Source organism: Mercenaria mercenaria, chromosome 19 (assembly GCF_021730395.1).
Source record: "Mercenaria mercenaria strain notata chromosome 19, MADL_Memer_1, whole genome shotgun sequence".
Lineage (NCBI taxonomy): Eukaryota > Metazoa > Mollusca > Bivalvia > Venerida > Veneridae > Mercenaria > Mercenaria mercenaria.
The window spans coordinates 6670526-6686582 of NC_069379.1; the positions used below are offsets into that span (position 1 = coordinate 6670526).

The 16057-nt window shown below is 33.9% G+C and overlaps 2 long non-coding RNA genes across 2 annotated transcripts; both read left to right on the forward strand.

Annotated features, from left to right (window-relative positions):
* The first annotated feature begins 1993 nt into the window (after positions 1-1993).
* Positions 1994-6371, forward strand: LOC123542334 (uncharacterized). Its single transcript, XR_008368574.1, has 4 exons — positions 1994-2138; positions 4792-4906; positions 5924-6009; positions 6271-6371. It is a non-coding gene; the product is annotated as an uncharacterized LOC123542334 (long non-coding RNA).
* A 676-nt stretch (positions 6372-7047) lies between these two features.
* Positions 7048-11171, forward strand: LOC128550941 (uncharacterized). The gene is made up of 2 exons (XR_008368575.1): positions 7048-7183; positions 8555-11171. It is a non-coding gene; the product is annotated as an uncharacterized LOC128550941 (long non-coding RNA).
* The last annotated feature ends 4886 nt before the right edge of the window (positions 11172-16057 follow it).

Consider the following 16057-nt stretch of genomic DNA (forward strand, 5'->3'; position numbering starts at 1 on the left):
AACAGTGTTGTGCTTGTTTTGAATAAGTAATTGAAAATTTATTGCATCTTTGAAATTTTACTTAATATTTATAAGAAACTGTGCATTGTTCTTCGTAGGAAATAAATCTGTTAGAAATGTTAAACAGTGCTGTGTTTTAAAAAAACACTTCAACTGCACCTGCCACTACTGTACATCATTTCATAAACGACATATTCTATATCAATATCTAGAAGGACTGTCATTTTACCTTACCTAACTCGCCTTGAACCTTTGTTTAATAGATGTTTGATTTTTTTCATAGTTTATACTCTTGCCAGCTTAAACATGTGATGTTATTATAATGTCAAAATGTCTAAATTATTCAAGAAAATGAATTGATAAAATATTAATGTAGGTATAAATATGAACGTTTCTGATTACCGGATATTTCATTTATGCACAACAGGTAAGAAATGGTCGTATAATTTGACATGTGTCAGAAATTATCGCCGAGTGTTTCCTTATTAGGCAATCGAGAAATTGTTCAGAATTTGACTTGATATCTAATGGCAGTCTCGATAGACTGTGTTTCAATGAAATTTTTCTCACCTGGTAAGTATGATGTCCGAAAAAATCGGGACTCTACCTCCTAGGTCATGGCCAGAGCCAAGGACATTAACCAATACCCTCAATCTAATACTGCGTCGGTATCATTGAGGTGGAGGTAGTTGTGTGCATGAGTGTTTCATAAATCCATTTCTTGTCTCGAAGTTTGATATAATTCTGTCTCTTACATATTGCGGGTAATAAAAAAAATATACTTGTATCTATCTATTTAGAAGCATTCTGGAATTTTGAAAGGCATTTTTTTTCATGTTTAGTCAAAATAATAGTTGTTAGCTACACAATTGTTATGAAAATAATAATGCTCGTTTTAAAAAGGAGGTATTATATGTTGTACAGAACAAAATAACAGCATGTATAATTCCAGATACAATAACCTCTGTAAGGAGTTTCTATCACGACGTTGTTAATAGTTCCAATCACATTTTAAAGAACATAATTAATAACAATGAATTTATCACCGAGTGTATAGATTTTAAGCAGCGGAAGGCCAAGTAAAATAGATGATTCGAACCTCGCTCGGATCAAAATAAGACCATATACAACTAGTATTGGTATTCAAGGAGGAGGGGTTGGTGACAGAATAGTAAAGGTCTAAAGGGCAAAAATCTAAATAAAAACAATCTTCTTTGGAGTGTGTGGTGGAATGGAGGGTGGGCTCCGAGTCAGGGGCGTGGGTGTAATGTAGATTGGGGTGGGTGTAAATGAAAAAAAACATATATGAATAACTTAAGACTTTCCACCCTAGTTCATGGACATCGTCTATTCACCACGTACCTACACCCCAAGTTTGAAGTCACCTTGAATGCTTAATAAGTTATGCTTCGGTCACGAATCATGACGGACGGACAGACGGGCATTCCTACATATGGATATCTGTAGTGCTTCTCTTTTGTTCTCTCTATTGTTCCTATAGCCACGTAGACAGCTTACGGAAATAATGACACAAGAGTCACTATGACCTTGACCTTTGACCTACTGACCGACACAATGAACCCAAAGACCGGCCGGCCGACAACGAGCAAGTCAAAATAATCCATCTTTTACAGCATTGAGTGTAAGAAATTCGTATTTAAGTAAAACGGGAAATATCGTAAGTCGTACATAATGCAAAATAGCCTGATATAAAATAGCAGTTTTAAAGTACAGTTTCGTAAAACAATCAAATTTGCCATTTGTTTAGCAAATAGACGTGTGCATTATAATATCTTTATAAACATTAATTGCTACAAGTGCACGATCAATACATTCTAATGAGAAATGAACGTGCCTTAGCTAGGGAGGACCGTGATATATTAGACACTAAATTTTATAGTCTAAGAAATGTGTTTAAGTTTAATTTGAAATGTTTGCTTTTCGGACATTTAATGACAGCGTTGTGTGTATAAATCATATAGCTGACAGAAAGGCATAAAATTTGCATCTAATTAAAGAACCCTACTTATTACTCCATCTCATGAGCATCCTGCACACAGCTGATCATTTCCAGCGTAGAGACTTGAATTTTATGTTTCGCATTGAATCGTGGTAACGAACAACTTTGACAGAAGATGGTAAGTGCACAGTTTTCATTAAAATGATTTAAGCTAGTAGGCATCACGTGTTTGTTTTAGTCTATTAGATTCAGTGTGATATCTTAACAAATATTACAGTAAAATAGATCATGTTTAAATCTAATTTTACATAAAAATATCAATATAATTTTTCAGTTTCGACTTACCACATCTTTATTCTGTTAGACGAAGACTTGTGATATTTTATTTACAGGAAAAGTTTTCATTTGATTAAATGTCATTTAGATTATTTAAACTGACAATCAAAATTATCATAATTGAACTTCATTCATGTTTGGCAAACAAAAAATATCAGTTAGACGGAAACATAATATTATACAATTGTAGAAAAAAAAAGCACGACAAAAATGACAATGTTGCAGTCTCGAATTGACCAATTCATGGACGGTAGATTAAATATATTTTAGCTGAACTCAACATTTGTACTATTACAAGTTAAAAGATATCATTTAAGAGACATCATATGTGTTCATATGTCTGTGTATATTTAGGTTATTAGCTTTGCACGAGTTCTCCAGCAAAACTATTTCAACGACACATTAGCCATTACCTTGGCGGCATGCTAAATTATTTACTGGTCCATCATTCAGTTTTGGCAGTACCATTTACTATTCAAAGGAGTGATCACTAAAAACTTAGTGATTGAATAGCGAAAAGTGCAGATGTGATCTGATGTGCAAGCTGATCTTGATCTGCACAGATCGCAAAGGCAGAGTCACTTGCCGCCAGCAAGATGAAGGTTAAATACCGTCAAGCACCCGATATGAAATATGGAAAATAATGACTTTTCCGGTACCATTCTATCTTAATCGGGAGATGGAACAAGTATGTATTAAGGAAGTATGTTAACCAGAAGGCTGTATTGGTCAAGGCGACATTGTTTCATTTTATTAAATTGCTATTGGTAGGAACGAACATCCATGTATTTATTTGTTTGTCAAAATAGTAATAGTGCGGTAAAATGTAACACCATGTTTCTGACGTCATTTTACTTGATTTTGTTATTTTTCTACTTATAAATGATATTTACTGGATGAAAACTTTATGAAGTCAAAACACGTTGTGAGCTGGAGTTTGGACAAAGCACAGACCAAACTGGCATTTCTTAGTTTTACAGGGCGTTTAATGTTTAATTTTAATCATGTTAATTGTGAGTGCCTCGTATATCTATTTGTTAGGATTTTTTTTACATTTCTATGACTTGCTTTGAATTTCTTTTTCTTTTTGTTTGGGACACAGCTCGGGTTTACATTTAAGGATTCCAGGTACTCACACCTACTTAAGGTTATTTTTGGAACGATACCTTGTCGTGCTACCCCGCCTTTAGATTCAAGGAAGTCGCCATGCGTCAGGAATTCGGAATGTGAAACATGAAAACCAGAAAAAAGTATTCATGTGATAGTTAAGAAATAATAAATGTCCAAGTGTGGTTTATCGTAGAATTTCCCGTGTTTATGGTTCTAAAGCATAAAAATATATCAATAAGGCCGTAGGCCTGAGTGATATATTGTTTCACATAAGAACGTAAACCTAGGGATATTCTACGATGAATCACACTTGGGAACTTGTTATTTCTATTCTACCACGACATACTAATATCAACAGTATTAGAAAAAAATGGTAACTACTTTCTAAGATCATGCTAAGCACCTGGATCAGATGACGTCATTACACGCGATTGTTTTTTTGCAGAATAACCCGAGATAGATTTTGCTCTATATGTATGTAGGTTATTCGCTGGTCGTGTTAGGATGTTGAGTAAATTATCTGTAGAAGCATATAACCTATTTCAAGCAAAAAGATAACAACAACCAAAGCGTGCGTCTGTTAAGCAGATGACAATTTTAGGACAGTTTTAGTGTTGTCAAAATGTGAGATTGTAAGGTAGTTTCCTTACGAGAAATATCATACGGTAATTTGTCTTTTAAAGGTTCCATATACATCGCCGTATGAATACGCCTGCGTGTGTTTTTTTTTTTGCTTACATTTTGGTTCTGTGAACATATGCATGTTGCGTTTGGCTCAGCCTAAGGCTAGAGGTCATAGACGGTAGCTTGCATTTTATCTACCGTTCATGTACAGTCTCACTCAAACCGAGATCGCGGCAATTTTGTTTATCTCATGTTGGGCGACCTATTATATGAGCCCGGATATGTTTTTAATTATAAAATAATATCAGTATCCGCTTAAGATATTTTCCAAGAAAAAGGATATCTATTTGCGATGGGAAGCGAAAATAAAATATTCCTTTATCATCAACAACACCTCTCTTTTTAGTGCGATAAAATTATTACAATCAGTTTTTTTTTTTGTTAGAAAAATGTCAGCTTACAACATTTTATTGAAGTGATTGCATTATATTTCCTGAAACTGGTAGAAAACAACCTACTGTCTCATTTCATTCAACAGCAAAACATCTTCTTTGAAACCATGGTAACCGTCCCCAAGTTTATCTTTGTTATACAATGTTAAATGTACACTTTAAACGTTAGAAAAGCCCTGCGTATGCACTTTATTCTGATTCCAAAATGGGAACTCTCCTAAAGCGTACCTTACAAACATGTCACATTCTTTCATCACGGTCATTAAACTATCAAGGAATTTATAACTTGCTCCCCTTGTTTGTTTACAGATGTCCAAATCAGTGGGTTTAGCATTGCTTGTTCTAGCCGGCGTTATAAGTTCCGTCACAGCATGCTCGTGTATTCCTCAAAGTGAAAAGGACTTGTTCTGCAAGGCTGATTTTGGTACGAATGTATTTTTATATATTTTTTATATATTTGTTCTTGAAAACATTGCAAGGAATTAAATATTTATTTTTACCTTGATTTGGTTTTCCGTTTTATATTAGTTTCTTTCTAGTATTTCAATGAGCATGAACAGTTCTAAAGTTTTAACATTTTGTCTGTAATATATCGCATATTGGGTTTCACACTAATTTGAAAGTGTGAATAACTACTACACACAGGTTATTTAAACATAGAATGTATTACATTATGTGTTTTAACAGTACTATACATTACACACTACGCGGTGTTGTTTTTGTAACTAAACACAAAATAATGTGTACTACTAGTAAAGCATTGACGTTTTCTTTTTTGCAACACATCACTGTTAGTGCATGTCATTTAATTATGAACATAGCATTGGTTACTTTATTACTATTTCGCGAAGTTGAATATTTTTTATATGGATAGTCTTTAAATTATTGTTATCATTATTATACCATATTTATATAGCGCCCTTTTCATGATCAATTTCACGTTCAATGGCGCTTTACATAGTTCAAATGCAGCCACACATGCAGGGCGCATAATTCATACTCTACTAGTACAGACACAGAGCGATCTGACCAGAGGGACAGAGTGAGACAAAGCCCCCACGACAGAGCGATCAGAAATCAGATAAGGCTTGTCCGGCTAATTTAGCCTAGCTCGTTGCGAATAGACAGCCTGGTTCTTTAACGTGCCCAATGTATAGCACTGATACACGCAAAGATTGCCTGGGTTCCTGACTAGTACACCTCTAGTTGGGTGGGAAACACTGAAAAGCGTTTCTGAAAATTCCCGAGTACCTGCCGGGGATCGAATTCCCGACCTCAGGATTGGAAGGCCAGTGTGGAAACCACTGAGCTATCCGTCCACCCTTGTATGAATTAAATTCAAAGAAAGAACATTTTATCGAAAGATGGGCGTCGGATGTATTTAAAATGTTCGCTTATTTCAGGCATTATCAAACATCGTAAATTTATACATTTTTTGTAGCTATAGCATTTAAGGCCAAGGACAATGGTACTGTTGAATGCGATACCAGGGTTTATCAGGTGGAGTTGCTCAGAATGTACAGAACTGTAAGAAACATTACTTTATACTTTACTTAATTTAAAGTGACAATTATCACTCCAAACAGTTTCCATTATTAATCATCTTTACTGTTTTAACTCCTGGATGCAAATTGTAATCATCTCATCGAATCAATTACCTTGCATCTGTGGTTACGGTACGCTGTGTCGACCCGGCAACGTATATTTCTCTGTGACGATTTGATACAAGACATTGTTCTAAACACATGGCATAGTGTAAATTTAACATTGCTAGTGTTTACCTTTCAGGTGCAATTTAAAAACTTAGACACAGATAAGATATATACCGCAAAAGACAGCGCCGCGTGTGGAGTTACCTTTACCGCAGATGAGTCTATGTTATCTCAGTAAACAGCTAAGAATGTGTAACGATCCTGTATGATTGCTTGTGTATAGCGCGTCAATAAATTGTAAAGAATCTGTATGTAATTGGATTTGTGCTATAGGGGTGATCAATATAATGTTAACGATGTTGTCTGTATGATGTTGGTTTGTGCTTTAGGCGCGTCAATATATTCCTGTAAGATTTATAAATTGTAGCCAATGAAAATATAAATTATGTTGTTCATATGTGACATATATTTCAATCTAACATATGGTATAAAAAGTGTCTATTCATTAGATAATTTCTAATTGTTTTAAATAAATGCTATCCGTTTAACACGCGCAACGTCACCTGTATTGCGTCATGGCCTCTCAGTGTCGTGACGTTACAATATCTGAGTTGAAAAGTTGTCAAATAGTTCGATGAAAGTTTTATTACGATAAAGTGTATACTTTCGTTTAGTTTTAATATATATATATATATCTACATTTTTAATGAAGTACACTTTGCAAGGAGTTTTTGACTATTTATAATTCATATTCTTTCGCAATCGACTGTAGTTGCGTACCAGCGAGAAAAACTGATTATTTCACTGCTTTGAAATAGAGAAAACTTCGATTTTATTTCATTGATTTTGCCAGTATAATTTCAGGTTTATTAGCAATTATTACAGATGGATTAAACAACAGTTTAATGTGGAATATTTCAGGATATTACAACGTAACAGCTGGCCAGCCAACACGAATGCAAGCCCACCTTTGTGCGCTAAACCTATATTTTCCTTATGATCCAAGGCTTATATACATCCCTCCTAACTGTGGCCCTCCAGTGCCAGAGGTAATAGTTCAATTTGTTACTTGGCCTCATATAAATCGCTAGTCCATAGTTTCTCCTATTGACTGATCTTTAGTTCAACAGTAATTTTTGCTGTGTTCTAGATGAAAACTATGAGAAAAAACTTAAGAAAATATATTTCCAATATCATGAAATAACAGATGCCGGTCAATAGTCAAATTAATTAATTAACCGCCTCGATAGCCTTGTGGTAGAGCGTCCGCTAAGAGTGCGGGAGGTCATGGGTTCTATCCCCGGCCGCGTCATACCAAAGACGTGAAAAATGGTACCAGTAGCTCCCTTGCTTGACGCTCAGCATTAAAAGGGAAATTGGCCTCTTCTCTCGTACCCGCGTGGCGATGGATTCCATCAGGAATGAAGTGTGCAGAAAGATTGATAAAAGTTGTAGAATTTGCTTTACAGTCGACCTAAAATAAATTATATATAAACAATAGTCATTGCCCTATATCCTTCGGACCATGGATAAATCACTTTAATTGCCAGCAAGTCATGCAATAATGACATTGTTACATACCTAATCTTTGGTAAGAAACTTAATATACAATTTTGTAACCCTTTGATTTGTTAAAAATGAGTCTTGCAGTAAATAAATGTACTTTCTAAACATAGCATTATATGCACTTTAAATAGGGTTTGTGCTTGAATCATATACGAATTTTGATCAGTTTATAGAAATTGACGTTCTATTGTTTACATTTTAACTCATGTATACAAATAACAGAACTGGTTACAAGTGAAATGCATTTTTTTCCGTTCAACTTTTTGAAACTCTTATTGCTTACTATAAAATGGTGGCTTCTGTCGTGTTCGTAATTAATGTTAAATCATTAATATTTGTGGGAACTTATTTTCGTGGATTTCATAGCTGAGTCAATCTGCGAAATTTAATCTCAACGAAAAAGTAAAACTCCCATTCATTCTATGTTCAAAAGTTGAAATCCACGAATTCATATTCCCACGAAATTGCTGTTTTATCCAAAACCACGAAATTTCATGCCCACGAAATTAAATGATTTTACTGTACAAAAAAAATAACAAGGACACCAGTCCAATAGTAATGGCTCCATTCAAACATTACAGTCCAGGCAAGTAGTGCAAGGTAAGATATAGCTAAAATTCTGGATGTTGCCTATTTTATTCGTAAACAGGTTGTAAAATTAAAATTCAAATCTGAAGATCCTTTGGGAGCATAGAATGCAACCAAAATATAATTATATAGGAAGACAAAAACCTAACAATCGAATGTACAAATATATTATTACAGCGAAAAGTAACTGGAAGAGGGACCTGCATTGGAGCTGCATGTAGAACTGGTTGATTATATTGTGATTATTCTTTCCATTTTTGTTTCAGAATGGATACGGGTACCTTTTGCAATAAATGGGCAGCGTTGATGATGAAAGAGGATCGGACTACTTTTTAAAGTACAACACATACTTAACAATTTGCATTTGATGTTCGTGACTTTTCAGCGGATGATTAAGCAAATATTGTTTACTTTCTATATTTATGAAAATTCACGAAATTACGTGCATTCACAAAAAATCTGTATCAATTATGTAAATGATTAAACAAACACTTAGAAAAATATGTATCAGTCTGGTTGTAGACATGTACGAAAACTAGGTGATATATATTGCAAATCGAGTGATATACATTTAACAATACAAATTGGAAAACAAAAATTGCAAAGTACAACACATACTTAACAATTTGCATTTGATGTTCGTGACTTTTCAGCAGATGATTAAGCAAATATTGTTTACTTTCTATATTTATGAAAATTCACGAAATTACGTGCATTCACAAAAAATCTGTATCAATTATGTAAATGATTAAACAAACACTTAGAAAAATATGTATCAGTCTGGTTGTAGACATGTACGAAAACTAGGTGATATATATTGCAAATCGAGTGATATACATTTAACAACACAAATTGGAAAACAAAAATTGCAAAATACACCTAAGTTTCTTTATATATATATAACAGTTTTAAAACGAAAGCTCTTATAATGTGTTCATTATCAGCTGGATTCTGATTTTCATGTTTGGCTTATTTTTTGGTAAGCTATTGATTACACCTACATCTCACTTCCTGTCAATATGATGATAAGGCAAACAGAATGAACAAAGGTTACTGCCGTTTTTTCGAATGTAACTGCTATTCAAGGGTTTCAAAGAAATGGGTTCTGCAAAATAAATCAATCTGTTTGAATTAATAGCTACTGAAAATGCATCAGAGTGTCAAACAGTATATTTGGGTTTAATGACGCCATGATAACCTATTCATATACAAAATAGTGCATTTCAATATAAACCGCACACCACCGCCATCTCTAAGGGACAACACCGTCGTAGTGAGAAGAATTATATGAAATTTGTCTAAGAACCAGTAAGTTGAACAAACAAGTTTCCGGACAAGTAAATAATCCACTTCATTTTGGTTTTGTTCATTCAGTCATTTGATTATTTCGAACAGAACAGAACAGAACATACACAATTATTTATTAATTCGAAATTTGTAACAGGTGTTCGAGTATGCATAATTTATTCATTTCAACATGACATGAATGCCAAAAGCATGAATGTACAAAATGCATGTAATAACAATATGTACAGTATTATCATAGTTGTAGTTTTGCATACCAGAAAAATCATGTGATTAAATTACAATATATAATGTAAATAAACGGTAATAGTACAAGTAACAGGAAGATGAAGTGGATGGAGAATGTTTCTGTAATTATCCCGAAACTAATGATAATCTTTGAAACAACCTATACTTTGACCGAATTCTAATTTCGAGAAAAAGCTATACTTCTTAAAGTTGTATAGAATTAAACTTAAAGTTTTGACTTTGAGTTTCTGTATCAAAATTTGTTCTTCAGTGACATGAGTGCCAGAGATATCGTGTGATTCAAGGCTATACATGTTTTGTATTGTTCATAGGATTATTCGTACATATTCGTAATTCTAAGAGGTGAGTTTATTGTTTCCTGGGCATTATGAAAAGGGAATACACAATAAAACACCTACTAGATTAAGGATAGGAATAGTAAATTCGGTGAGGGAGAAAAAGGATTGGCACTAGTGTCTAGTAAATTGTTTATAAGACAAGCATGTGTAAAATTGATTACTCATGCTAGAGGCAAAGCAGCTAATTACTTAAACAATAAAAAGTAGAGCAAATTGACAAGGAGGGACAAAACCGACCTAATAGAATTTAAGAGTGACATAAATACAGTACCTGATTAATTATATATACATACATAATACTATTTTATGTAAACAGACACTTCATACTTTTAATATCTTAGTTCAACATGTGTCAATAAGATTATTAGAAATTTACAAAGTTTTGGTTATTGGTATGTATAATTTGTTGTTAAAAATAACTTTATATTTAAGAACATTTGGCCTAGTTTAAATATTGTACATGTTCAAGTACCTTTTATGTCTTCTTAGAAATGTGTGTACTTTGAAAAATAGTGAAATTCACCCGCTACATCCATATTATTACATAACGAGCTAGTTCTCTGAGTAAAGCGAATATTATCCCATCTACCGGTTTACTGAATATATTTCCATGTCATGTTGAATTGAATAAATTATATGTATCTCTTATACGCATAACGGTTTTACAAGTTTCGAGTTAATAAAGGTATGTTCTGTTCTGTTCTGTTCTGTTCTGACTATTAAAGTGATTATAAATTATGCATATTCATACGAGAGCAAAATGCTGCTCGTACCTAACTAATAATTTAAGATCGCATGATATCCCATGTGCGAATGTTACGCACTGTTTGTGATATACAAATGATCGTAATGAGAGTCTCATACCAAGTACACTGTTAACTCTAATAGCTTCGTGCAATATCTCTGTATAGGCTGCAATATTGGTGAAAAAATGTTGAAACTGTAGAACAAATTATCCTGAGAAAATAAACGTACTGTGTATCAGTTGTAATCATGACTCTTTCTTTTGTAGTTAAACTTGTAGTTTTTATTCGAGTTTACTCTCAAAGCAATGCAATATTAGAGAGGATGGAAAACAATTTGCGATAAATCACGTTAAATGGATCAAATATTTTTTGACTCTTGGTCTCATATATGAAGGGGACCCTTTTCAATCTCGTGTAAGGATACATTTTATAACATAATTATCTTCTTTTTTTTTAATCCACCGATACATTGACTAGTCTAAAGTTCAACAGTATACTGTCCTGTATTTAAGTCGTATCTGACGAAACAAAATAATGAAAATTTATTTCGAATTTCATGCGATAAAACACTTACAAATGTACGGATCGCTGGCCAGTCAATAGTCAGAAATATTGCCCAAAGTAAATGGCAACACCCCCACATTGGTAAAACGCGTAGGACAAATTAATTTTTGATCAGATGCATCGCTTTACTTTCGTATGAAATTATAATCGTATTAAACCACCCGTCTGAAACATTTTCTGAAATTTTCAGCCAGATGTAGACCTCTTTTCTGCGACTCAAATGCATTTCATTTGATAGAAAAGAAAGGGCGAGGATTCGAGCTGGTATTTGATTACGATGCAATGAAATTTAAGTTATGATCGTTATAGTACCGCAGTGAGCGGATTAACATCGCCGACTTAAAGTGAAAGTTTGTTTCAACTTTTGCTGCTTATGAATCAGTAAAATGTGACACCTTACGAATATATAAAGACGATAAATCAAATATTCATATCCATATTTAATTTTATTCAAACCACGTACGAAGATAATCTGCGCTTCATATTGCAACACTCATGGCCTGCTTCACATATCACACTACGCTTTGTGGCGTGATATGGTAGGGAGATATATTCACAGGGGCGATATATTTAGACCAATCGGAACAGACCAACAGATGATGTCATCTGTAGTACCGTGGAGAAGCATGCCAATAGAGTTCTAGAGTATCTGCTTACCTGGCAGGAACAATTTACTAGGTAAGTACACGAAGACGAAGGTACATACTTGCAGACATTTGCACGGACAGGCTACCTTATTCAAATGCAAGATATTTTTTTAAAATGCATTTACATTTAATTGTCTTATTCCTCAGAATTTAACATGATATTTTTCGTTTACATTGCAACTATGTATGTGTGATAGATATGTTGCGGGAGCGGTGCAGATTTGCATGTATTATGTGAAAATAACGTGCATGTTAAAATTCGGTGTTAATACTTTAACACTGATGTGAAGGATGACAGATATTTCAGCACCTGTGTTCGGCCACGCTTTGGGGAAATTCTATTTGTAAGCATTTGTTATTGTTTTGTTTTTCTCTTTGGAACCATAAGATATGGCCCGTTTATTTAAAAACAACAATAACAACAACAACAAAAGAAATACACACACATACATACAAAAAACAAAGCATTTGTTTCGCATGATCTAACTTATTAACCTAAAAAACTAAAATAGAAAGTTCTATTTTCAATTTTCAATTTCAATTCGTTTTATATATAATGTACAGTATTTGGACAATGTACAGTATTTGGACGAGATATGTCATTCGGAATAAAAAAATATGATGTCCTGTAGAGTGTTATAACATTTCTAGGCAGAACAGAATGTAGAAAATTAAAGTCTTTAAGATTAACTGTTACAATCAATTAACATTCATCACCGAAGATAGAAATTATTTATACAGTTTTCAAATTTGTGTACAATATTATTTTGCAGTTCAATGAAGTATAGTAATTAGAATATACAGGCCGTACTAAGGCACTGTAATATAAGAATTTACACAAAAATAAATATTTTGTCAGATATGGAGCACATTTGTAACATTATTGTACAGAATATGTATAAAAAATAACCAACAATAAGCATTTGTTGTTAGTTAATGACACTGTGATAAATACCACTTTAGTGCCATTTACCGTATCTTACACTGTTACTATGAAGGTCGCAAATAATATCACAACACACGTAAGCCATGATTGTATTCTCATAAAATATGCAAAGCCATTAAAGACACGAGAGTGACAAGTCAAGTGTTGATAATGAATGCTTTTTATGAATGATATGCATCATATGCCATTCCGGTAACTAATGTTCCGCTAAATAAAAAGACCTGAGTATTATACATGAAAGAATTCAACATAAACAATGTTAAAATATAAAGTGCATTTCCTTAGCGCTGATGTGTAGGATGGCTGGTATTTTCAGCACCTGTGTCTAGCCAAGCGTATGAGGGAATTCTGATTGTAAGCAATTGTTGTAAATATTGCGATAAACACCACTTTTTGTCATAAACACTGTTATGAATGTAACTCAGTGCAGACTTGGAGCGCCGGTATAAATTACAGGCTCCGGTACATACCGGATTAACTAAATCTGAACGAAAATATCTTAAGTATATATTTTGTAACCATGGTGATACTAACCCTAACCTTTAGTCAGTATTTTATGCATATTGTACACTAAATGCATGTGGACATGCAAAAATATGCATATTTTTGCCGTGCGTGACAACTGATAATCACTTTCGGGTATGCGCAGAAGACCGCTCCAAGTCTGCAATGAGTTACATCGACACTGTTATTATGATGGTTGCAAATAACATCACAAAACACGTATGCTTGAAGAGTTCAGTTGTATGCTCATAAAATATGCAAAGCTTTAGAAGACATGAGAGTGATAAGTCAAGTGTTGATAATGAAAACTTTTATGAATTATATGGCATGCCGGTAACTAAGTAGACCAGAATATACATGACATTGCGGTTATCAATGTTCCGTTGACATGAATATAGACGATAGAAATACAAAAACATGCAATTAATTATAGTTAATTGATGTTCTCAATTTTGCTATTTTTAACACAACTCGTCGATAAGCGGGGATGACCTTTTTCAACCTTTTCGTTTTCATCAGGTTTAGCATAGAATGTGTAGGAGATTATATATGAGTCGTGCCATGATAAAACCAGTAAAGTGTTATGCAACCAGCATGGCTCCAGACCAGCCTGCATTTGCGACCAGCGTCCGCGCAGTCTTGTCAAGATCCATCTTGTTCCTAACGGTTTACCTAATTGAAATAGGGTTTGAAAGCGAACAGCATGGATCCTGACTAGACTGCGCGGACGCAGTCTGGTCAGGAACCATGCTGGTCGCAAAAGCATTATGTTGGTTTTCTCATGGCGTGGCTCATACGATACATTGAGTAAAGTAAGAGCTAAATATTGGTCTAAAATCAAGATAAACGGTAATGTTCATAATCTCAGAAACGTTTGAACTGGAAAATCCTTTCTGCATATTACTATAATGTTTAGCAAATTTGATACGTCAATAAGATTTTATCAGTGGTCACTTTCACAGCACCAAGATTTAATCAACTTAGAGAAAGAAAAGGTTTCCCCTAAAATGTGTGGCCGCTTTGAATAAGTGAAAAATTACCAAAAGATCCCTGGAATTAGAGTAAATCAATTGTTGCAGGTATTACATTGTCGCTTTTGTCGGCCACAAAAAAAACAAGGTCGCTTGGGATTTAGAAATTTCCGTTAAACACAACTTGTTTAATGTTTGTGGCATGCACAATGTCGACTGTTTCATATTTACAGTTAAAGTGGGGAACATCTTATTAGCGTATGCTATAAGAACATTCAAAGAAAAAGAAACCCCAGATTCCATGTCCAATGTATGGGTGCGTCTTATAAGCGAACGCGTTCTATGAGCAAAAATATACGGTACACCGGATAGTTTACTTATTTATTTGGGTTTTACGGCGCACCAACACAGCATAGGTTATATGGCGCCAAACAGGACAACAAAATTTGGTTCCACATCTCATTTACATCGAATTAAATTTATGAGGTATGAAATCAAAACGACGAAGTTTTGTTTTTGTGCATTTTTGTTTAATGAAATGTAATTATACTTGGAGAGTAATGCACAGTTTAATAAAGCGAGATAATTTCAGCAAATCACAACGTTCTTACACACATCCGACGTAAAACTACCATTAAGAAGCGTATAATTTGATTATAAATGAGCCGTGCCATGGGAAAACCAACATAGTGGCTTTGCGACCAACATGGATCCAGACCAGCTTGCGCATCCGTGCAGTCTGGTCAGGATATATGCTGTTCGCTAACGATTTCTCTAACTGCAATAGGCTTTGAAAGCGAACATCATGGATCCTGATCAGACTGCGTGGACCCATGCTGGTTGCAAAGCCACAATGTTGAGTTTTTCATGGCGTGGCTTAAATATTTTTGTTCTTTCTGTTTTACAAAAGAGATATTTATATACGATAACTTTATGAACACTCTACGTGGCATTTCTATCGGGCGAAAATAAAAGTGATAGCTAGCAACTTTAAAAAGTTTTCCAATCAAAAGTGTAAAAATCAGAAAGAAATATAGGAAACCCGAAACTATAACCACAAGACGAAACAAAAATTATACATTTTATTTTTCACGATAAAAAAGAAAATCATAAATATCAAACAAGGAATGCCACGTTCCAAAAGCGCAAAAGTGCACACTACCAGCACAAACCAAAATGACTTTCAATAATCTAAATGTTTACCCAAAATTAGAAAACACGTCGTCTAGTGTTTCTCTTTCTTATACTTCTTCGCATTGAACAAAAACTGACGTATTATTTCGTTCCGTTGATTGGTTAAATTTGAATTTGATTGGTTAACTTTGAATTTACGAAGTTATATATAGAGTTATGGGATTTTTGTTGAACTAAGAAAACAAACTGGTGAAAATAATTTCATTCTCGAAACTCCAAAAAGTGAGGTTATCTGTATGGACCAACCACGCAAAAGTTTATATATCACATTATTTTAATTATGGTGCAATGCAAATCAAAATATT